Source organism: Marmota monax, unplaced genomic scaffold (assembly GCF_021218885.2).
Source record: "Marmota monax isolate L192 unplaced genomic scaffold, Marmota_monax_Labrador192_F-V1.1 WCK01_AAM20220418_F8-fsc00023, whole genome shotgun sequence".
Classification (NCBI taxonomy): Eukaryota; Metazoa; Chordata; class Mammalia; order Rodentia; family Sciuridae; genus Marmota; species Marmota monax.
This window is the reverse complement of record NW_026692907.1, coordinates 4,313,644-4,339,291: the sequence shown is the minus strand read 5'-3', so window position 1 is coordinate 4,339,291 and position 25,648 is coordinate 4,313,644. Positions and strand designations below refer to the sequence as shown.

Here is a 25,648-nt window from a genome sequence, read left to right as displayed (position 1 = left end):
ATAGCTCTATGCCCACATCCTTTACAATTTAAATAAAATAAACCATATAAGATCACTTTGAAATCCTCGCAGTGCAGATTAGACTCTTTGAGACCTTCCTGAACTACCTCTTGAGCAACACCTCCCTTCCCACATGCAGAAGTTCAGGCAGAGGTCTCCCAAGTTCCCTGTGGCCAAAGTTTTGGGGAGAGCATATTGAAATTGGATGGCTACATGTGCAAATTGGGAGGGATCCATGACTGCAAGAGCCATAGGCAATGAGAAAGCAGAAATTCCAAGATCTGACCCTCTGATTGACGTTCAAAGGCCTGCTTTCTTCTGGTTCCTGCTCACCAATAGGCAGTCCTTAAACTTGAGAAGTCTCTTTGCCAAGAAAAGAATTTGAATTTTAGTTCCAAGAAAATACTGTTGAATGCAAAGGAGACAATGTGGTGGGAGTGAGGATGTGGAGGGGGTCACTGTTTGTAGGCAGCCCCTGTGTTAGACCACCAAATACAGCTGGCCTCGGTGACTCCTCATCATGTCCAGAGACAAAGGTAACATCATTGCCACTTTACAGGTAAGGATCCTATTGCTCAGAGAGACTACGTAACTGAGGCAATAGAGAAATAAATGTGCAGTACCAGTATTTGGGGTCATACCTATGTGATCATAAACCTTATTTTTGAAATATACATTCTATAAAAGAGAATGTATGTTTTTGACCAAGCATGTACTGTTTTCTAAAAAGCACTACAAAGGATGTGGCTCAGGAAACACTAGAAATATTAAATGTGGAGTCTCTAGACTTTTGTGTAAGACTACTCTTAAAAGATGTGGCCTCTAAAATCTGAAGAACTCAGAATTCCCTTCACTACTCCATAGGAGTAGGAGAGGTGGTCCCTGGTCTCACCTGAGTGTGGATGACAGTGGGTGAATCAGATTGTGCCTTCTGGGATCCAGTCGTCACAGAGAAAAAGGAAAGGACAGGCAACTGAGGATGTATCTAGTAAGTGACAATAGGAAAAAGGCCAAGCAAGAGGAAGCATCTCTGAAGGTCCAGCAGTAGAACAAGGTGGCCCAGGGACAGACCAGTAGCTGGTGTTAGCCACATCTCTCAGTGAGCCGGAAGGAGGTCAGTTATATGAATGGGGGAGGCAAGGTGAAGGTTGGTCTTCTACACTTAGGGCAAAGAGCAGGCCAGGACTCCCAGACCTGGATTTAATTAGTTTCAAAAATATGTTACCAAAACACGGTGTCTAAAGAAGATCTAATGCTGATTATAGGAACATGAGCAGAGTCCAAATATTAAAACCATGGATCAAGGCAGGAGAGAATAAATAGAACAGGTGTTATGGTTTGAATGTGAAGTATCCCCTAAAAGCTCATGTGTGAGACAGTGCAAAAGGTTTAGAGGAGAAACGATTGGGTTATGAGAGTTCTAACCCAATCAGTAAATAAATCTCCTGATAGGATTAACTGAGTAGTGACTGAAGGCAGGTAGGGTACGGCTGGAGGGAGGTGGACATTGGAGTGGGGCTTTGGGGTATATATTTTGTATCTGGAGAGTGGAGTCTCTCTGCTTTCTGATCATCATGTGAGCTGCTTCCTTCCACCACATTCTTCCACCATGATGTTTTTGCCTCCCCTAGACCTCCAAGGAATGGAGCTGGCTGTTTATGGATTGAGACATCTGAAACCGTGAGCCCCATAATAAACCCTTCCAAACCTTTGTTCTGGTCAGGTCTTTCAGTCATAACAGTGAAAAAAAGCTGATTTAAACAAAAAGCGACTTATAGCAGAATCTATGAAATACCAAGCAAGGATTCCTTATTACCCCATGTCTAGAGATGGCATGTATGACTTTTGCCAAATGCTGACCTTGGAAAGGACATCAGAGGCAGTGAGAACAGCATGTGCCAAAATTTAAATACCATAAACATATATGGCATTCTGAAGAAAAGAAAATAATCCACTGGGCCTTGGATTCAGAGAAGTAGTACGTCATGGGTGAATTGGGAAGTCCTCTTACAGGCTCATGTGCTGGAGGGTTGGTCCTCAGAGTAATAATACTTAAAGGTGCCCTGGGTGTTTTAGAGGTGAGTCCTAGTGGGAGGTTCTTGGTCATTGGGAGTAATGATCTTGGAAGGGAATACTGGTCTTCGGGAGTGAATTCTCACAAAAGCAAGTTGCTATAAAAGCCAAGCCTGACTCTGTGCCTCTCTCTCTGCTTCCTGTATCAAGATGTGACCACTTTCTCCCATTGGCCTCTGCCATCATACAACTCAGCCAAGAACCCAAGAACTTGAGCCAGTGCCAGCTCTATGCCTTGAACCTCCCAAACTGTGAGCTACAGAGGCCTCTTTTCTTCATAAGTAGCCTGCCTCAGAAGGTATTCATTGTAGTGACAAAAAGGTGACTAATTCACAGTACTTACCAAAAGTCCTCTGGGAAGACGCTACCGAGGACCTCAAAATGTCAAGTTAAACTGCTGAAGTTCATTGCAGGAAGTCAACCGCTCTGGGTGATGCTAGGATGATAGGACAGGAGAACCCAACTCCACAGTTGGTGCTAATGGTGACATGCTGAATTGTGCTGGAGGATGACACACAGAGCACAGACGTGAATCAAAATATTTAAGCTAGAAGAGATGCTGGAGACTCTGTATATGATTTCCCCATTTTACAATCAAGAAGACAAGTCTAGAGAAGAGGAACTCATGTGATCTTGGATAACTAGGACCTCGAGTTCTTTGTAGTCTGTTGTATTTTGACATTGCAAGGTTAGTAGAAAAATAATAAATGGAGTTTTCCAAAATTTGGACCTTGCCGGTTATAAAAATAAGTGGAAAATAAAGAAAGTCAGAAAGTTGTTTGTGTCCTGGGAGTGGGGCTGAATAATAAAACTCAAAGCCAATATTCTGACCTAAATTCCAAGTCCAAGGACTTGATCATGGGCCACCTTGGCTCTTCTCCCCTACTTCTGCAGGTTGGCCTCATGTGTATTTGATTCCTTGGTCTGCAAGCGTTTTAGCTCATAAATGGCAAAACATTGCAAAGTCAGGCAAATAATTGCAGAAGATTTTGTTCTACTGACTTAGCCTGCAAACGAAATCCAATTCCAGGAAAGAACTAGACAACAAATCCAGGGAAAGGCAAGATCAATATGAAGATAAATCCATTCTAGTTTACCAGCCACTGGCTGACATGTTCCCTTTCCTTTAAGAGGGGTTGAGATAGAGGAATAAAAATCAATTTGTAGTACCTAGGCTTCCCAAGGGAGCAGAGACTCACTGCTTATTTCTGTCTGTCTTGCCACTAGTGCTGACTTGAAGTAGAGACACTCAAAAGTGCTAATAGACCCCAGAGGAGGAAGCCATTGTTGTGGGGATGGAGGGTACAAGAGAGAAAGCTCCTCACAGAGGAGACAATCTTTGAATTTGTTTTTGAAGGATTGGAGGGTACCTCAGCAGACAGTCCAAAGATAGGAGAAAGATTATTCCCAGTAGAAGAAGTAATTTGAAAAAAATTATACACAGACATTGAAAGGACTATTGGGTGGACAGAAAAGAGTTCGTATGGCAAGAAAATGAGGGGATGGAGGGTGTGGAGAAAGAAAAGCACTGCAGGCTTGTTCAAGGCAGACAGGGGTGAAGGAACACCCCAGGTCAGGATAATGTCAAATGGTTCCATGTGGGCTGAGCTGAAGCACAAGAGGAATGGAGAGGGAAATGAGGCTGGAAAGGAAGTGGCTTGGGCCAAAGGGAGTAGGAACACCTGACCAAGTAGGCTGGCTTTCACTCTGCAGTTGGTGATGGTGGGGACAGGAAGAGTGTTTAGGTAGGGGAGTCACACTACTAGGACTGGATTTTTGGGAAAATAGACTGGAAAATGGAGAATGGAAATAGAGTGGGCTAAGACATGTGTCCAGGTAAGAAACTAAAAGGACACAAATTAGGGTCTGGACACAATTCTACCAAGAACCTTTCCCCACATTTTCCTAGCTGCACCAACATCACCCTTTTCTGAACAACTTAATCCCTAATACATGCACTGCTCATCGGACCCTTAACATGCATCTAACTGTGGATTTGCTTCCCTTGTGCTGTGAATGGTTTGAAGGGAGGGTAGGGTCTAAGCTCTGGATCTCTGGGACAAACAGAGTCAGCTCTGTGGGAGAACTTGTCGACCCAGTGCAGGCAGGCAAGGCTAAACAAATCATTGTAAGAACGGAAATGGAATGTATCTGGGCACCCCATCTACCTACTTCAATCCCTGTCCACACCTCCCAATGGTGGCTGGCCAAATGGAATGAAGTTATCTCTTCATTCTCTCATTAATAATACAATATTAGTGACTCCTAAGTGTCATTTGGTTACCACTCACTCACACAGGGAATGTAGAAGCAAATATAATCAGCTTTCTGGGTGACTGATGGGATGTATTCCTGAATTCAGGACACCATAAATGCACCCCACTCCATTTTTCATGTCTTCCTACATAGGCACATCCATCATTTGAGTCAAGACAGATTCCTGAGAGTGAAGATGACTTATGAAAAATGGACCCAAGGGGGTCCTTGAGACCTATGTGCACTCAGTTTAAGGCATAAGATCCTTTCAGTCAAAGTAGCGGAGACCAGGGGCAATTATTGCCCTTTCATGTCTACCATCTCTCTATCTTTATTGGTTCTCATAGCAACACTAAAAAGTAGATCTTATCCTCAGCCCTGGCTGAGGTGGAGAATCACCTGGGGAGCTGGCAACGGATCCCAACAGCCAGGTTCTTGGACAGACTGCTTCAATCAGTTTCTCCGGAGGGGCCCGGGCATCTGTGTCCAGGCTCAGGTGGCTGGTGAGCAGAGAGCCCAGGACTGGAACTCAGCTTTTCCAGTGTCAGCATCCGTCTCAAAGCCCCCGTTGTGGTAAGTAAAGTACTCGAGAACTGTCCCCGGGAGTTTTCAGTCTGGATGTTTCAGAGCTGGGTGGAATGCAGGGGAGGGGACAAGGAAAAAGGCATCTCATCAATTTTTCAGTTTTCTCTACTGCTTGCTTTTGATCTCAAACCAAAGGATTTATTTGTGACTTCAATGGTGTGTGTTAACTATTTAGGTTCCTGCTCAGAACACAGCACATTCTCTTTCCTGCCAAGCAGGGTGTCCTGGCACAGGGGCCTCACTTTTGCCTCCTCTTTGATGGGGGCAGAGCAAAGGGCAGTTTTGGCAGCTTTATGGACTGCTTCTCAGGCTGCTGACACAGCCGCCTGACAAATGGCCTGCCATGCTGAGCTTCTGGGGCCATGTCCCCGACTTCACCAGAGGGGCTCACTCAGGCCATGTGTTTCGGCTCCTTTTTTATGAGAAGAGTTGTGTTAGCCCATGAATCATAGAGTAGCCATGCTGGAAAGAACCTTAAAGATCATCTGGTGCACCACCTCCACTCTCACCACTCCCTAGACACGTCTCTAATGGGTAAATGGACACTGATTTGATAATTAAGTATCGATAATCATCAAATTCAGTGGAGTAAAATATTTCCATACCAAGAAGTTATTATAAACGTGAACATTTATTTTGTATCTATTTTGTGCCCGAGACTTTACATACTTTAGCTTGCTTAATCCCTAAGGACCACCTGCCATGCATGAATCCAGCGGTGCCATTAACCTTAGAGAGAACAAATTACATTGGCCAGGATGGGCTTCCCAGAATAGTTGCTACTCATAATTTAGGTGGCCGTTTCTGGTAGCCTTTTCTAGACAAATGGCAACCTTATAAGGAAGCTGTCAATCCTGTAGTGGCTTAGAATACTGGACACCTGCTTTCTTCTGTTGGGAGTAGGAATGGCTCATTACACAAAGATGAGTCAAGTGGAAAGCAAGCACAACTTTTTTAAAATTTGTGCCCTCCCCATGTGTATCAGGTAGCTTTTATTACTTAATATCACCCCAAAACTTAGGGACTTAAAACAATAGCCATTCACTATCACTCGGAAATCCATAAGTAAGATGGGCATTCTGAAGATCTGGGCAGGGCTCAGCTGATGTTGGTTGAGTATCAACTCATGGGTCAACTTGGGCCTAGCTAGTCTGTAATGGACTTGTCTAAGCTCTCTCCATGTAAACCCCCTTAGCTCATGCTATTCACAGAGGTCACAGAGTTTCAAGAAACAAAGAGGAAGAGGTAAAAATCTCTTGAGGTCCAAGCTCAGGACTCATTCATTCACTTCTCTTCTCTTCTCTGGCCAATACAAATCACAAGACCTCTCCAGATTACAGAGGTAGAGAAGTCAATTCCACCTCTCAATGGGAAAAGGTATACAAATTTGTGGCTGATTTGGTAATCTATTGCACCCTATAACTCCAAATTATATACTGTAGGTTAACTTTTTTGGAGAACACGGCTTTGGTTTCCATCCTCAGGATATATCAGTCTGACTCAGAGCTACTCAGTTGAATACGCTGGAATACGGAACAGAAGATAGGAACTTGGACGGCGACCCCACTCACAAGTAAGGGGTTAGAGCTGGACTTTCACTAGAACCCATCCCATTAAATGCTCCATTTCTCTTAGAAGGAAGACTACAAGGGATTGGAAACAGAGTCTGTAGGTGTTCCTTTCAGAACAGAGAGGGGTAGAATACAAATTCTTTCCTTTATGCATCAAGGTGAAAATAGGGAAGTATAGAGGAGAAAATTTGTCCCTGATCAACAATCCTCAAATCTATACAAGGAAATGTTAAATTCAAAGAGATGAATATACCCTCCTAAGAACGCATAGTTGAAAACATTGGGCATGCTGCCCAGTGGCGATACCCAGGCCAGCTAAGATCAGTCCCATTTGGGTTTCCATCTTTAACAGCCTCCAGCACTTTGCTGAAAGAGCCAAACAAGGCTTTCAAGTGTCCAGGCTATTTTGAGCTAAGCACACTTCCAAGCACCCTTACGAATCAGTGCATAAAATCATTACTCTGAATGACAAGCATTGTTATCATCATAGTTAATGAGGAACACTAAACTCAGAGATGTTAAAAGAAATGTTCAAGATTACACACTGAATGTGCTGACCTGGGCCTAATTTTGAATTCAAGCTCTCCCCAAGTCCAACTGCTCTCTCCCTTAGTGATGATTACCTGCTTTCTTTGTCAACCATTGTATGTGCCAGGCATCTGGGTTATTTTTATCCTCCAAAGATTCTTCTTTATTCTTTGGTTCCTGCCCTCCTTCCACCAAGAATGTATTATGTCCCACTTTTTGGATGATGTTAATGTTCCCCTTCCCAGATCCATCTATTACCCTAGCTCTATCTGGGTAGAGATACTTACCATCCTTAAAGGACCACCTCAATACCACCTCCTCCAAGATCAAAAATCAAGAGATCTTCCTTCATCCCTCCAGTGGGAAGTTCTCTTGCCATACTTCTTCTCTGAGAAGGCTTCTACACTTTCAATTCACATCACTTTTTTCCATACAGTGCTCTGTTTTAGTCAGCTTTTTTGCTGCCATGATCAAAAGACCTGACAAGAGCAATTAGACGATGAAATGTTAATTTGGCACCTCATAATCTTAGAGGGCTCAGTCCATAGATACAGCTGGCTCCATTCTTTGGGATTTGAGGTACATCCTGGTGGAGTGTGGCAGGGGGGACCAGCTCAGGATATCATACCAGGAAGCAGAGGGAGACTAAGCTCACCTCACAAAATGTAGACCACAAAGGCAGGCCCCCCATGACCCACCTCCTCCAACCACAACCTGCTTGTCTGCAGTTACCACCCAGTTAATCCTTATCAGGAGATTAGTGGACTGCTTAAGTTAAGTTCTCTTAACCCAATCATTTCACCTCTAAGCCTTCTTGCATTATCTTATATGCGAGCTTTTGGGAGACACCTAAAATCTAAATCATAATCCTCTCCTCTTTGTTTAATTGTTTATGTCTATGGTGCCTTTAAAGTTGTTTGGGTCATAGGACTCATCATTATAATTCCAATGTCCAGAGCAGAGCCTGATCATCAATGGAGGGGACGAAAGCAACAAAAAGCAAACAGAGCCCCACACTTCCTCTGTTCAGATGGCGATTAGTGAGTAACCTCATCGGCTGCTCACCAACCTGGGAAGGCTGCTTGGAGGAGGGGAGCTATGGTATGAAATGGCAAGAGACATTGGTGTCTACAGGAGCCTCCTCCATGTTCTTAGCTCTTCTCATCTGTCGGCTCTGATGTCTGGAAGGCATTGAAGTTTCTTTGGTAGAAATCAGTAGTTTGTCAAGCTTGGTTACGACTGTTCCTGGAAAAAAAGAAGGGGAAAAAAGTGTGCGCAGAGTGGTGTGGTAATAATTTAAGTTTTATCCAAATAAGATGTTCCATGAAATGTGGAGGACTGCTTGAAGTGACACATTTCTGGCAGCTGATTGTCCCTGGAAAAGATAAAAGGAAGATGAGAAGGGAGTGTTTGTGGGAGCTCTCGCCACTTCGGAACCAAGCCACTTTTGTTTCTAATTCTCAGAGGATAGGGATGGGATCAGTGATCATCTAAAGGTAAGGGGGGGGGGAGATCTTCACTCTGTGTGTGTGTGTGTGTGTGTGTGTGTGAGAGAGAGAGAGAGAGAGAGAGAGAGAGAGAGAGAGAGGTATCCGATCATTTCTCGCATGTGTACATTACAGTCTAGAAAGTGTTTTCCATCTGTTCCCTGTCTTATGAGTCTATGGAGGGTATAAACCCACTGATGATCGAGAAGTGCTTGAAGCTTAAACTCAAGTATAATCTAATTTTTCATTGTCTTTTCAAAAGAGACTTTTAGCGTGACACATGTTTTCTTTTCCATGACCTTTGATTCTTCTTCCAAGACATAAAGACTAACTCTTTGAAGACAACTCACCCCCACCAGGCAATCTAATCCAGAGGAAGTGATCCAAGACACACGAATAAAAGGATCCAGATAAAGGCATTAAGCAAAAGAAACATTTCTGGCCCCAGATTCTAGTCTAGGTTTGGGTTTGCCTGTGACCCACTTCATGGCTTTGAGCAAAATCACTTCAACTGTCATAAGTTTCCCAGCCAAAGAAGTCATCATTTCCTCCCTTCTACACCCAGAATATTTTAAACATCATACTGCAATTTAAATTTTGTAATATGGATATTATTTGTTTCCATGTCACCCCTTGGAGAGACTTTCCTCAACCATCATACATGGAGTGGTTTTCGTCATCTTTATTTTTCTCTGCCCCTTGCTTGCTTCCTTCAGAACACTTACAACAATTCCTCATGATTTTACTTATTTTTCTACTTACTGGCTAGAGTTTCTGTGGATCCCCAAATAAAATACCAGCATTCTGAAAACAGGGGCCAAGTTAGCTTTGTTCACCACCCTGGTGCCTTGGTGAAGCAGGCTTTCAATTTTCTTTTGGTCAAGTCTGGCCTCAAAATTGCTATCTTCCTACCTCAGTTTCCTGAGTAGCTGTGACTACAGTCATATGACACTGCACCCAGCTAAGGTTCTGAAATATTGATGGAATGGATGATGCTCCCCAGGAGACTGAGAACTCTTCTTTTTGTCCTCTGCTAACCCAAGAGCTGACACAGAGTTGGTGCTCAATAAAAAATGATGTCGAGAAGAAACATCTCTGTCATCCCTCACCTCACACTTCAGGCTTGGTCCATGATGGAGGGAATGTCTACAATTATCTTTGTACTCAGTGTCTCTGCCTTTACTGATTTCTCCAGGAAGAAAAAGAATTGTCCATTTGGTTGGATAGACCAGGACAGTCCTGAACCCTGGATTATTAGTAGGCAATGATACTACATGGAAATGTGACCTATCACTGTGAATATATCCTATTCTGCTTCTGAAGCATGAGGAAGAGCACTACTCACCATCCCCCCCACACACACAGACACACACACAGTCTCTCCGTTTCTCTCTGTACTCAAACATGGAGGACTATTACCCACTTCCTGTGTGCCTGCCCATCATTTCCTGTTGCCCACTTCCTGTCTGTCTGCAGTAATCATCTGCTGAGGAAACACCCACAAACTATTTTTCCATATCACTTGTGTGGCATAAAAGGATCAGGCAAACCACCCTCATTCATGTGGTTGAGTAAGTAAACTTGGGGTCTGCTTCACCAACCCAAATATCTCACTTTGCAAACCTGAGGTTGTAGAGTCAAATCTAAATCCAAGAGGTGAGATGAAACATGCTTCAATCTAGGCTACTTTCCCCAATGCAATCTTTACCATGCTTTGCAGAGAGGTTTTCTGTGTTTATTCAGCCATTAAAACAATCGATATTTCATTTTCTATTCTGTTATGGATTTGCATGTGGGATATCCTAGGAGATGGGAGGGATAACTCTGAGGATCCAAGCACCAAACTCTACTCCCATCCCCTAAGAGTGTTTTTGCTTCTCAGTATATGGTGGTTCTAGACAACCTATTTCCTAAAAATGCAAAATTATTCAATGTCAAATAAGAGAACCTAAATGCAAAGATCAACCCCAAATTTGAAAATCATATCCTAGAAATTTGCTGAAGAGATCTGCTGTGAACTTGACAGATGAATCTTATAGATTGAGCCTGCTCTAAGATCATAAGTTTATTACCTCACTCTCAGGAGTCCAATTTGCATGAGGAGGTTGCTAATTGAAAGTGTATGGACCTTGACATTAGACCTATCTGAGTTAGAGTTAACCCTCAGTCATTTCCTAGCTGTGCAACTTTAAGAGTACGGATGCTCTCTGATCATTAATTTTTCAATCTGTAAGACTGGAAGAGTGATACTCAATTTTTCAAGAAATGTGTGAAGGTTCATAATAACTTATGCAATTTTGGATGCACATGCATAGTTAGTAAACATATTAAGAAAGAAAACAAGCAAAACATAAATATCCAACCCTGAGTCTATGGAAGACTGTAATCTTGCATGCAGATTCTGGAGTAAACATGTGCACACACAAGTACACATGGACATGATTGCCCATTAGTCCTGTTGCTGCCAAAAAGAACACAGCCTGCTCTGACCTCTGGACGCAACTGAACCAATCCTGCTCTCTCTAGCTGATCTCCATCACATTCTTATGGCAGCAAGTGTATGTGCCCACAGCCTTGAGGACACCGAGTACACCAACTGCTCTGCAGGGAGATAAAATATTCAAGGCCATAATATTTTGTCTCAGAGCCTTCAGTTCATAGAGATCACGTAAAATTAATTGGAGCTTATTAGCTGGGGAGGGAAAGCATTCTCATAGAAGATTTATCCACAAGCCAAAATCAGAGAATGTCAATGCTAGAAGATATGGAAATGGAGATTTTCTAGTCCAACTCCCTCTTTGTACAGATGGGAAACAGACACAGTTCTAGCCAAGAGTCTGAAACTAGGTAAGACCCAGAGCTCCATCCCAGCTGACCTCAGTCAACCATGATACAGGGCCTGGGCAAAGCCCTGGAACCCATGCAGAGAGTTTCAAAGGTAAGTGGTGTCCCTGGGAGAAGAGGTGGGAGCTTCACAAGCTCTTTCCCCCAGGGACCAGGTCTTAGGAAGCCACAAACCAGGCTCTTGACTTGATGTGGTCCTCACAACCATTGTCCCACCTGGCAGAGGGGGAACAAAGGTGCAAGTGGCTCTAGGGCCACATCTCCAGCTCAAGGCAGCCACTAGCTGGAGGCAGCGCTGGCTGGTTTCTGAGGACCTCTTGTTATTTCACCACCCTCCCTGTTATTCATTCATTCATCAATAAAACCATGTTTATGTGTTTGCTTTGGTTTTTTCAACAGAACATATGTTTCCTGGGGGCAGGAAGATCTTTTCTGTCTCATTCCTTGGTATTTCTCTAGGGCTTGGGCAGTGTCCAATGTTTATGTAGATACTCAGGTTGGAAGAGAGAGAGAGAGGAAGCAGAAGGAGGAAGAATTTCTGCTTTGGCTCCCTGCACCTTTATTTTCTGCTTCACAATTAGCTCACCTTGTGACCAATCCTTCTAATGTTCATAGACTAGGCCTTTTAGTAGGTGCCTTTGCACTCTTTGAACATCCTCAATAGCCCTGTAAAGTAGAAAGAGATGGGATCTTTAAAGATGCATTCATAAGCAGATCATCTCCTGGGAAGCACCAAGTTCTAACAACTGGGATAGTTACAGGGTGTCATGGCCACAACCTGCTCTTCAGAGGTCTATATTCACCTGTCTCCCCAGGTAGAGCATTGCAGGCAGTGGGAGGGCTATAGGGGTCTGTGTGCAAAAGGAAAGGATCTGCTCTGAGAGACTTCTGGAGCTCTTCCTTCCAAGCAGGGTCAAGCCTTGACAGGAGTTTTCAAAGAGCATATGCAGCAGACACAGCGTGCACAGTTGTGCATGTTGGGGAAGGCAGGCAGGCTCCGGGTGGTAATGTGTCTGGAACCTCTGCTGCCTGCAGAGGAGCAGAGGTGCCCACACTGGCCCTCTGAATAGAGAGACTTTGGATCTCCATCTATCTAGGCTCTTGGTAGCCATGTGGCACCTCCCAAGCCATAGCAAGCAAGTGGACAGGTCAAGTCCCTGGGCTGACTCCCTACCCCACGGAATTTCCACGACCTTTCAGTGCCCTAGGCAATGAGCACTTCCACTAAGTCCCATTGAACCAAAATGTTGTTCAAGGACCAGGAGGAGGTCAACCCACTAAGGATCTAATGGGTCCCAGGAGAGGCCAGCGCAGCTCTGGGTGCCCAAGCCCTTGCACACCAGCAGCACTCTGACACAGATGGTGTTTATCCTATCCTCATTCTTCAGTGATGTGCTCCTTGATGAGCTGTGGAGCATATCCAGAGTGTTTTTAGAGCTGTTAGCTATTATGTCCCCCAAAATAATAAATTGCACACTGTGGCTCTGCTTCTTTCTTTCAAAGCAACTAGAGAGCTAAAAATACCACGCTTCTTCTAGGACCCACATCGCGTCAGAGTCACCAGCAACAGGAGGGTCCCTCTGGCCCCGGAGACCTTGTTTTCTTTGAACAGCTCACTGAGCACCAGCTGAGGTTCTCCTGGCCTTGATGCTTCCCTGACACCCTCCCGGGCTCCTTGGTGCTGACACCAACAGCAGGCTGCCCGCTGTTGGCATGTCATGGAGCCCGTGGCCAGCCCACTCCTCCTCCGGCCACCGGGTCTGCATTTATTATTCCAGATGATAAAGCATACTGTCCCGAGGAGTTCAAAGCCACAGAGAACCAGCTGCCTCATGGACAGAAAAGTTGCTATTGTTTATTTCCTAGAGCAGTGGAATAGCCTCGTCCTCTCCCTCCCCTTCCCCTCCCCTCTATTCTCTCTTCTTTCTTATCCTCTCCTCTCTCTTTTCCTCCCTGGCCTCCTCCTCCTCCTCCTCCTCCTCCTCCTCCTCCTCCTCCTCCTCCTCCTCCTCCTCCTCCACTCTTTCTCTCTCTCTCTCCTCTCCTTGTCTCTTCTTTTCTTCTCAAGTCCTATTCCCTATCTTCTTTCCTCCCCAGAGTCCTCTTAGGCACTAGTGCTTTATAAGAGTCAGTCTTGTCTTTTCCATTTCATCTTACAGCATGTATTTTGAGTGGGGTTTTAAAATTCACAATAACTGGTAAATACCCAGCTGTTGGACCAGGGTACAGGAATCCTGGCCCCAGGTTGCCTGGGATATGAGTGTATTAAGTAGCATGAGAAGAGATGAGAATTCTTTAGATAGTGGAATTGGCCAGAAAGTTAGACAATTCTGCAACATTACAGGATTTATGGTCTTGGGGAAATATTTCTTTGTGGGCCTCAGTTTCTGATATGTGTAAAGGAGTTAGGATCCCTGCCCTGCACTTCCAGGAAGAATTTAAGGTCACCTAAAATAGTAGGTAAGAAGATTCTGCAATGCCCATGCAACAGGATGGTGACACTATAACAGGTTACTTGGCTATAGTACTGGGTCATGTGAGCGGGGGAATGAGACCACATGTGCACACCCCCTCACAGGCTGCCAGGCATGAATGTTATCTGCAACCATCATTTTCGGTAGGATAGGTCCCCTAAAAACAAGCTGAGCTAGAAATGAGCACGTAGTGCTTAGTGAGTACTCTCAGAACCCCACAATGGAAAGGGAAGTACGGGAAGTAGAGTCAGGTAGACAAAGGAGCAGGTTGCAGTGCAGCCGTACCAGAGGCCTCATTCAATAACAAAGGAGCCTAGAAGCAGAAGGACCTTTAACACTTGTCCCAAATTGGAACAAGGGAGCCAGGCATTTATAACTCCATGAACTTCTATTACTGAATTGGGTTGCCTTAGAAAGGAATTTTGGTCTTAGGAGATGCCGCTCTCTTCAAATGATATAATCCTAAAAGGGGATTAGGAGTTGAGGGCTATCTGCTGGCAGCCCTCCCAGCAGCTGGAAGAATAATTCCTCTAGTACAGAAAGGAAGTCTTGACTATGAATCCAGTGAACCCTACAGCATCATCATTATTATAATATAAATATAGTGACTTGTTATATTTCCTCATACATCAGGAGAAAAAAAAAATCTGATGTTGCCCTAAGAGATTGTAATTATAAGACAAACATGAGAAAAAAAAATTTACCTAAAAACTTTTAAGTAACTCTTGATCAGCTGCTTCCCAATGGAAACATGTCAGAGTCACTGATACAATGTGTCCACAACACAGAATCCTAATTTACAAGACCAATAACAATGGTGTCCTAATGATCTCCTAGCTTTTCACTCTCTGTTGTCCCCTACTGGTCAATCCTCTGTACTGCCTCCAGGGTTGGTTTTTTAACTCTGGTTATATTGACATATTGCTTAAACATAACTAATGGTTTCTATTTCCGAAGAAACAACACAACTCCTCTCCACAGTGTGTTTCCTGGCCATCCCTTGGTAGCCTCTTTTCCCACTTCTCCCTCCACCTCCTGACCCCAGCGCTCTTACATTCCAGCACAGCACTATGAGCATGTCTGGAATACCCTCCCCAATCTTCCACTGGTGGATTCCTTTGTATGCCTTGAAGCCCAGCCCAGTGTCCCCCTCCTCTGTGTCTTATATGCACTGCCAATATAACCCTTAGATAAATGAACAGGCAATCAGACTCATCATGAAGCTGCTGATCCTAGAGAGAAGCTGGGTAGAACAATGAGGAATTGGTTTAGAGCCTGTTGGCTTTGGTTTAAATCTATTCTGTGTCCTTGATTTTAAGCTGTAAAGCAAAGCTCATTAAGAATTTGGAGGTTATTTCCTTACCCACGTAGTCGTAATAATACCTACTTCTAGAAGATGGCTGTGAAGATGAAGTAAGGTGGTAAATATGAACGACCTGATCTCACACCAGGCACTGCCTGGCACTCTGTGCTTAGGGGTGGGGGCGGGGTGCCTTCCATTTCTATGTTCCCTTCTCCAAGCATCTCCCCCACTAGATTGTAAGTTCCTTGAAGGCAGGGCTATAGCTCCCTGCTCATGGTTGCATTTCTGATGCAGAAAGTTCAGTACCTCGATCCATATTTTTAAATAACTAAAAATAACTACTCTGGAAATGTTGAACTCAATAGACGTGTTTATAGAGAAGAGCAAAATAGAAATCTCATCACAGGACAACCAGAGCTGCCGCCCTGACTGAGGAAGGAAGAGCTGGCCTGCCACACGGTCTGCGCCCCCATCTTTCTTCTCTTTTCGAGGTGGCTGCACTCCACAGTGACGCAGCCCTGCTAGACCTGCTCAGACTAAACACATATACATCAATGTCTCCGTGCTCACGGCTAATGTGTCCGCGTCAACTCCAGGGCAGGCTCCTGGGGATAGTAAATGGGACTGAGACCACCTTGAAGTAATTTTGAATGTATGTACCTGTCATCTTCATGTCGCTCTTCCTGGAGCAGCCTGAGGGCGAGTCCATGGGGCAATGATTCCACATTAAACTCATCCTTCATGACCTGGGCCCAGGCCAGCTCACTACATCCTGCTCCTAAGGAGAGAACACATTGTGTGCTTGACATGAATTCCACTGAGAAGAGAGTCACCTCTTGACTCTTTTCATTGTTCCTCAGAAAGAACATTTATGATATAATGACGGGTGTTTGGAGGAACTCATGTTCAAATAGTAATTTACTTGGAAGGAAAAAAAAAAACCCTCATATGCACTAGAAGGATGACAAAGATATCAAAGGTTGCATTCTCATCTGCACTTGATATTGAACAAGTATTTATTCAATGTTCACCATGTACCATCTATTGCCCTGGGTACTGGAGGCCTAAGGAAATGAGACATCAACTCTGCCCACTTGAAACTCACAGGTGAAGAGGCGAGCAGTGCTGTGGGCCCTGTGGTCAACACAGGCATGTCAGACTTGGGACGGTTCCAGAGAAAATGGATACAGAGCTGAGACCTAAGGAATCATCTCAAATTTACTCACATGAGAACAGTAGTAGCAGAGGAGGGAAGAGAGTGTTCCCATCAGAAGAAACAAAGAATGAGAGGCACCAAACAGCATTGGCCATTGAACCTGGCACTGAGTGTGCAGAGAAGGAATCCCTGGCAGGGGACTCTATGCATGGGATGCTCAGACCTTCTCCTAAGAGCATTAGGGATTCAATAAAGTCCTTTAAGAAAGATGCTAAACACAAATCCTAACCAATCATCCTCTGAGGAAGGATGGTGTCGGCCATATGGGATCTCCCAAGTCCCAGAAACTATGCTAGCTTTCATGTGAATTCCAAATCAACTCATTCTAAGAAAACTTAAGAAAGTCATCTTTTAGAGCTTGATGTAGTCCAGGGAACTACAAGAAATAGAAAATAAAGGGTTTTATGATGGTTAATTTTATATGCCAATGTGGTGAGATTGTGGTGCCCAGTTGTTTGGTCAAACACTAGTCTGGATGTTACTGTAAAGTATTTTTGTAATGCAATTAGCATTTTTAAAATGTCTTATCAGTTGACTTTAAGTAAAGCAGATTGCCTTCCAGAATGTGAATGGACTTTGTCTACTTGATTAAAGACCTAAAGTGCAAAACTTGATGTTTTCCAGAAAAGGACTTCCGTCTTGATACTTTGACATGGAAAGTCTGCCTGAGTTTCTACCTTGTTGACTTGCCCTACAAATTTGAACCTGCATTTAACATATAATTCTTACCTGAATTTCCAGCCTTCCAGCCTGTCTACAGATTTGGACTTGCCAGCCCCCATGATATCAAGAGCCAATTCCTTTAAATAAGCCTCTCGATAGACAGATAGATTTTATATATAACATATATATATGATAGATAAGAAAATTTATGTGCATGCACAGATACACACATATATACTATTGGTTCAGTGTCTCTGCAGAGCCGTGACTGAAACAACCAGGACCCAGAAAAACCATTCCAACCTTTCGTCTCCTATCATTTAATCACTTTTCCATCAGCACAATGGGGACTAATTAGCCCCCCTCCCAGGACTGCTTTGAAGACAGTGTGAGCAAAAACACTAGCATCATGGCTGGCACACAGTAGGTTCTTCGCTGCTGTTTCTTTTTCTTCTTCCTTGATTGACTGATAGGATAGACACATTCCCAATGAAGGGGTATGGTTTTCTGCTGACACAGGCTGCCCTCGATGAAATCTGATCTAGAATGGGAAGTGCTAAACAAATAAAAAGGAATTCAGTCTTGGAGTATTATTGCCACCGTGATGGAGAGTGGCTCCAAAGGCAATTCCTCAAGAGTTCACAGGAGAGAAAAATGTCCAGTCTTGATTTTATGTGTGTGTAGAAAATAAATTGAATGCCAAGGGTGGCGACATGTGGACGACGGGGAGAGGGCTTAGCCGAGGAATTAAACATGTCAGGAGTCTCAAAAGGAAAATAGCAGTGACATGGAAGGTGAAAGGGGTATATTTGGAAAGCTTGGCGAGTGGCACGAGGGGAGGAAAAGGGGGCTGAAGCCAGGATCTACTCTCAATAACTCAGCAAGGTGGAAAGGAAAAAATATGAGCCCAGGTTCAAACTCTATTATCACAACTGGCTTAAATTATTATTCCTTGCTTAATTGACCACATAGAAAACACAAGGAGGGTAAAACCAGGCGAGCCATTAATGGATCTTTACCTAGGTAATCTTTCACATCTCTGACAGCAAAATTCCCATATTAGAGCTATCCGAAACACAGAGAAAGTGCCAAGATAATGCCACCCAGTGCACAAGTGGGAAACTAAATTCTAAAACCCAGGTCTTGGATTCCCAGTTATGGCTTTTGTAAGAAACTAAGAGTGTGATCTAGGCAGGGATGGCAAAGAGGTTGCCTTCCGCATGCCAACTCTGATTCATTGATGGATTGGTTGATTGTGCTAGGTTGAGGAGTAGGGGATTAAATGCTGCTCAGCATGTAAGGGACTATGACTGATAGGTGACATCTGTCATGAAAGCCGGAGAGTCTTCAGGCAGGCCAAAAGGATTGTCATTTCTAATCTTGTCCAATCTCTTTTTCTCTCTTATGCCAAACATCAGCAAAATATAGGCCAGAGGCCAAACCAGGCCCACTGCTTATTTTTGTAAATAAAGTTTTATTAGAACACAACCCTTCTGATTGATTTGCCCCTTCTCTGTGGCTACTTCTGTTCTACAATCGCAGAGCTGAGTGAGTAGTTGCAGCAACCCTAAACAAAGCCTAAAACATATACAAATGGTTCCCTTGCAGGAAAAGCTGGCCAACCCCTGTTCTAGAGTACACTGAGAGCCAGATTGATTTGATACCAATGGTATCCCTTCCTTTCTCTCATCACACTCTGCATGCCTAATGTGTGCCAGACTCTATACTACGTGCAGTTGACCTCAGTCCATATCATCCTAAGGCCATTTCTCTTCAGAGTCTCACAAGGGCCAACAGAGTCAATCAGGGGCTGTGTCCTTCTTACTTACCTCCAGCAGGAAAGAAGGAGACTGTTCCTCCCTTCAATATCATTAAGCCACTTAGGCCACAGGCCTAATCCCAGGGGTATACCAGGCCAGACTTCCTCTATTAGGCCACCCCTACACCAGAGGTGATAGTAGCTTCCTCTGAGTCATAAAGGACAGAGCTGAATGCTTTCAAAGTCAATTTCGAGTTAGGAACAAGGAGCAGGACATGGATAGTCAAGGGGCCACCTCCAGTGCCCACCACAGTGGTTACTGCAGTTCTGCAGGAGAAAGATGGTGGTCTTGGGCTGGAGAGAACAGGAGAGAGAGAAAGAACAAGGCAGAATGCAGCAAATATTGGAGTTAGAAATACTTGTTAGGTAGATATGACAGTGGTAATGTTAAGAGAACAAAGCTGACCTTAAATTTCTGGCTGATGCAAAACATCAATGATTTTACCAACAAAATACATGAACAGATACTGGGGAACTCTAAACCAGTGCTTCTCAGTCTGCCCATTACACACATTGCTAAGCTTTTTAAGGCATTGTCTGGGCCCTTCTGCAGACCAGTTAGACCAATATTGGAAAGATGCCTGGGCATCAGCATTTTTGAAAATCTCCCTCAGGGGATTTGAATATGTAGCCTGGACTGGGAACTATCGCTCTACTAGATGTCATCTAATGCATTCAAGTCCGAATCAAAGCAAGAGACTATCTGGCCAACCTCCTCATTTTATGAATGAACAGCCTGACTCCTTCCCAGGGTCACATCCAGCACCACACTTTCATTTCAAAGTTTTGTGTGGGCTGTGTTACTGGAATTCAAAGTTAGTGGAGAGCCTGTCCACATCTGGCACTTAGGAGTACAGCAAGCAGGCAGAGAAAGGACTGGGACTTGTCCCCTGTGGTGTAGTGAAAAGAGCAGAGGCTCTAGAATCAGACCAAGGTGGTTCAGTTCCTGGCTCTGGCACTATGAGATCTTGAGAGCCTTTTTTTTGTTTGTTTAACTCACTGAGATATGGGAACAAGAATGTCTCCTTTGCTAAGGTGTAGATGTGGTTTAGCTGAGAGAAAGGGAAAGACTGTGGAGGACACATGAAGTGCTAGAAAATGATCAGCACCTTTTCAGTCACTGGGGCAGAGTGGGATTGAGCCCTCAGAGCCTCGGCTGAGAAATGGCTGCAACAGAATCTGAGGCCTTTGGTTCTCTGTGTAGCAGGGGCCTGTGAATTCACAGCGTGATGATCTGTTCACTTCAATTCAGATTTTTATAATGAAATAACATCTCTCCAAGATGACTGATCCCAGAAGAAAGTGAAATCTAAATATAGAGTGTTTCCTAGTCCTTTTAGAAGCTCAGAAGTGTGACTTGTCTTCAGGCTCTGTAATTTCCAAGAGCATGCATGGTAGCCAAACTGACCGTGGCCTTCTCTCTCACTGTTTGGAGCAGTGAGTCACCGCATCCTGACAGTCGGTTTGGGAGCAGAGATATGCACTCAACTGGAGTCCCCCTCTTCCTGAAGCCCTCCAGGTGTCCAGAGTAAGAGAGGATGTGTGTCATGAGGACTTTTCACATGTGTGTGTGTCAGCACAAGGGACTCACTCATTCCCTTCAACACAAATCACCAAAAGCGACCACAAAGCCACAAGTGGTCTGGTGTGATGACACCAAGTGGACCCGTGGGATCCCCAGACCTGACTCAAGAGCCTCAAGACACAAGCTCACATCTCACTTACTGTACCATTTTGCCTGGTGGACATCCGGCCTGAAGTTTCCCAGTTGGAAGAAAAAAAAAAATTCACCCCCAGGGAGAGGATTCAAGCTCCTGAGAAAAGGAAAAAAAAAAAAGACAGAATAAAACTGTGAGAAAATAAATTGTCCTTCGATCATGTTATATGGGCTATAAGTCCCATTTGTTGGGATCCAGGTAGGACAAACACAAGCCCCAGGTCCTATGTGTCAGGCACTGAGATCACATACATAAAGCATCACAATAAACTGGTTAACTCTCTGAGCCCTAATTTCTTCATTTGATAGCTCTATTTTTATTATGTACCTCATACATTTATTTTGAATTATAAATCATTCACTAATAATGAGGACTATCTCTCCATTATTCACTTACTCTGCGCCGTGCACTGTATTAAATACTTTATAAACACTATCTCACCGAATGCCATAGTGCTCCTGCGAAGGAAGTAGAATAACCAGGATCACTGCCCAAATAAGGACACCGAGGCCTCAAAGTGAGGTTCATCCATCAGATTTCACATAGTAGAAGAGCCAGGACTATAAACTACTCAGATCCAAATCTCCTTCCTTGTTCCCACAGTGAATAAATCAGGAAACTAAAGTTGCCTGGCACTTTAATTTCTCTGAGCCTCAAAGCAGGAAACCAAGGCCTTGAACCTGGGGTTTCCTTGTTTCCAACCCACCATAATTTCATACTTCTGCGTTAACATGTCCCACAAAGTAAGAAAGAAGCACGGTCAAATGGCCAAGGGAGCAGGGCAAAGTTCCCTGAGGTTTCAGGGTGTCATGGAGTCCCCTCTGCTGAGCAGACCATGGAAACTGCTGGCAAATGCAGAACATCTGCCCTCGTGGGACAGTGAGAGATGCTCAGTGAGCCTCAGCCAGGCATCTGGTCACATGTCGTCCATTTAGTCACCACCACAACACTAGGAGAGAGGTATATGATGCTTGGGCAAGGGATGGCTTGCCAAAGTCACTGAGATGTGACAGAGTTTGAATTACAGCAATAATTTGTCTTTCCTACTAGATTGAAATCCCTTGAGGTTAAAGATATTTTGGTATTTGTTTCCCTAGCCCTTGTCACATGTTTGAAACGGGGCAGGGCCTTAATAATTGGAAGGTTATATTCCTTTTTGACACTAAATTACACTTGTTTGAGAATGTGGTTGGCGCTCTGCTGGATGACATCTAATGCATTACTTTTTGACTGTTCAAAATAGACCTGAGGTAAGTTTGAGATGCACTTTGAACATGGGGAAGCATACTAGAGAGACTGGGGTTAGATTATTACCATAAAACCTGGGCAAACCGATTTGTGCAGTCCTAATACTGGGTGATGCCCAGGAGTCTGCTTACTAGAATTGCCTCATCCTCACATCCTAGGTCTCTGCAGCAATCTGCTTCCTTTAGCACTGCTCTGCCTTGCAAAGAAGTGAGAAATGGGAAGCGCTGAGGGAGGAACTGCATTTCCCAACAGTTTTCAGGCAGTCTTGGGGTTCCTAGAGTCTGCAGTAAGAATTATTGGAGCTCAGTGCTCCTCGTAAACTATTTTTGTACCTGGAATGTGTTTGGAGGCAGCTGGCTGCTGCCACAGCTCAGATATCACCTGGCACTTTCTTCTGGACAGGGTGAATAATCATCACGTGAGCAGTTAGGCCAGACGGTGTCTGTCTGGGTCTGTATCTGATAAGAAGCTCGCAGCAACAAGTGAGCCGTGCTCCGCTTTCCGCAGAGTGGGCTCTGTAAAAGACGATAAGAATCGCCAGATTTCAAAGCAGGAAAGCACATCCAACCCCCTTGCTTTACAGGTAGAGAAACAGAGATCCAGAGCCCTGGGCTGGCATATTGGGTTACTAGACATGGAAATCCATTCACCTTAATGGAGGGTGGCGCACGTCACCACGGAAGGGCATTTCATGGAACTCACTTGCAGGACCCATAGCAACAGGAAAGTCTTCCCCCTCGTGGTGGACACAGAGAGGCACCACACAGAGCCCCATTCCCCCCCCCAAAAAAAAAGTGCTTTCCCAGCTGAGAGGACTAACATCCAGCTGTCAGCTACTTCTGAGCCCCAGCTCACTGACGGTGGTGCCCTGCTGGGTAGCTCACAGTCTGTGATTTAGCAAGGTAAGGTATAAAGGCCCAGTCATTTCAACCTGACAAAGAACAACTCTGATGGGCAAAAATTCACTCCAGATCACCCACTGGGTTGGCGGAGGCTATGTCAGATCTCACCCCCTGTTCAGCTTCTCCAGCTGCCCAGGATTGGTTTCACTCACTTCCCTTCCCAAGTGTTGATCCCTAATAAACATCTTATGCCCCAAACTCTGGAGTATCTCCTTTGGAAAACCCAACTGTAAAATTCCCACTCTCTGACAAATGGCATTTTCTTTCACATTTCTTACTTAGTCCATCTGCTCCATTCAACAGTCCTTTTCCCTGTAAAACATCTTTGGATTTTCTTCTTGTATATAATCCACTGTAGAAGCCCCCACATGTCAGCCCGTGGCACCTGTGGCACCGTACTTTCCAAATTGGCTATATTTTTAATTCTTCAACTTCTTCCAAACACTGGCCATTCTTTATCAAGAGACAGAATGTGTATCTTCTCCTAGTGAAGCTGATATTATGACTTCCTTGAGGAACAGAACATGGTGGAAGTGACATCAGAGATCAAAGTGATAAAAGACTATATGGCTTCCACCTGATTTCTTTCTGGAACATTCATTTTTGAAACTCAACCATCATCCCATACGGGAGCCCTAACTAGCCTGTGGTGAGACAATGTGGGAAAGAACTGAGTCCTCCAGTAGACAGCCAGCGTCCACCGCCAGGCCTGTGAGTGAATGAGGCTTCAAATTATTCCCACGTTTGAATCTTTAAACTAGGACCCCAGTAGAGTGGAACAGAAACAAGTTATCCCTACTATGCCCTTTCTGAATTCTAGATTCTCACAATTCATGATCATAATAAATGGTTGATTTATACCACTAAAAGTCAACTTTTAAGGTCACTTTTTCTTAGCTATCGTTAACTGGAACAGCCCTGAAGTTCATAGGATCCTTTGACTTGTCTCCCACCACCAGCTGATTCCATCTGCAAGTCCCAATTACAAATTCCTTAGAGAGAGAAACTGATAGGCCCCAGGGATGGATACCTGGTTCAGATTGAACCAATCATCTTTGGCCTTGTGGCCAGAAGGGCAGAGGCTCAAGTGTACAGGGCTTTTTCATTTTAAATCGGCTCAGTCATTAAGTAATTATCACACGCATTGTGTGAGTTATATGCAAGGCTGCTACTGTGCTTACAGAAGCAAATGAAACACAGCCCAGTCAATGTGAAGTTTATATGTAGAGGAATCAGATGGCGATCAAGAGAGAGTCACACAGTATTTTGCTAAGGCAGCACATTGCAACAGAGCCTAACTGGAAAGTCACAATGTGGCCAGGGAGGGAAGAACCAACATATTTAACTATTTGCTCCACCCAGATTCAGATCAGCAAACACTGACTGTATATCTACTATGAATCTCGGGGACTGTGCCCGAGGGTGCTTCTAGAACAGATGATTCTATAGGATGAATATTTGAACCTGCAAAATGTTAAGCTTGTAAATCGAGAGAGATGACATGATTGCCTGCACTTGAGCTTGGTCTGGGCCTGCTCTCCAGCACTTTTGTGATCTCTCCTCTTACAACACTGCTTCAGATAGCATGGCTCACCATGACGGGAGGTGGAAAGAGTTCTGTCTGGACTGCGGGTAGAGTAAAACTTAAGCACATGCTTTCTGGAGACAGCTTGCCCATACTCTACCACTTATTAGACACAGCAGATGAAGTGCCAATAAAGGACAAGTTTGACCTCTCTGAGCCTCGGCCTCTTTATCTATAAAGTTGAATGATAGTATTGACCCCAGTGGGCTCTTGTGAGGACAAGAAGAGATCAGGCGTGTAGCCAGCCTAGAACACCAACATACAATAAATGCTCAATGTGAGTTTGTTCTCAGGCTGTAGTTGGAGGAGCCAGAGGACCCTTCCTGGTGGAAATAGACCCTAAGAATGTGCGAACCAAAGGTTGACTTCCTGATGGGGGGAAGAAAGGACAGCAAAACTAGGAAGATTGTGGGATGTTTTCAGGAAAAATCACAATCCCATTTGGCTGGAGGTCTAAGGAAATTTTTCTATTTGTTGTCTTCTGTGTCTCCCACCAGAACATAAATCCTGTGAGATAAAGGACTTCAATCCACCGAGAGCACTACCTCATACAGAGCAGGTGTGCCATAAAGTTTTACTGACTAAATTAATAAGACAGCTGTGTGGTCCAGGGCAAGCTACTGCTCCTCTCTGAGACTTAGCACCCTGCCTTCCAAAAAAGGGATAATGACATCCTCTTCCTGGGTTGCTGAGAGGCTTAATGAGATAATCATGCAAATCCTGGCCCAGAGCAGATGTTAAATACCTGCTAATTCCCTTTCCTTGGAGTTGTGTATCCACTAGAAGGTCAAAGTGTGTGGAAGAGATAATAAAAATGTTAAGAGGGGGATGGATAATAAAAATGTAAAGAGGAATGAATAGAGAAATTGGTGTGTGCTAGAAAAATTAAGGCATCTTTCTGGAGGAAGCAGAACTGAAAACTGTTCTTGAAGGGTGATGCAGCCACTTTGTTATGTGACCTGAGCAAATCGTTCAACTAGTTGTGCTTTAGTCTCCACGTCTATAAGGTAGAGGGCTCGATGGACGAGCCCCAAGGTTCCTCCTGGCTCTGATGCACCTGTGTCCACGGACAAACATCAACCAATCATCTCCTGAAGACATTAACAAGAGCAGTTACACAATCTCTTGTACGTGTTGTTCTGTATCCAGTTTTCAAAGAAAACCCTGAAAGAAAGTCCTAAATTGGTTTAGCTAGAGACGTGGTTCGGTATGAGAATCAAGGAATATAGATTTAATAGAACAGAAGCAAGAGTTGGCTAGCTCTTGGCTTTTCTGGGTCATGATCTTATCTACATTAAGAGGGATCTGGGTGGAAGAATGGAAGGCACTTGTGAACCTTTCAGACCACCAGCTTTTAATCATTCTCCTAGGCTGAG

At 44.2% G+C, this 25,648-nt stretch overlaps 1 long non-coding RNA gene across 1 annotated transcript; it reads right to left on the bottom strand.

Annotated features, from left to right (window-relative positions):
- Positions 1–1,879: 1,879 nt before the first annotated feature.
- Positions 1,880–22,394, bottom strand: LOC124097040 (uncharacterized). The gene is made up of 8 exons (XR_009227381.1): positions 22,118–22,394; positions 20,550–20,633; positions 18,830–19,113; positions 15,782–15,899; positions 8,083–8,258; positions 7,301–7,492; positions 4,729–4,958; positions 1,880–2,574 (listed from the first exon to the last, which is right to left on the bottom strand). It is a non-coding gene; the product is annotated as an uncharacterized LOC124097040 (long non-coding RNA).
- Positions 22,395–25,648: the final 3,254 nt, after the last annotated feature.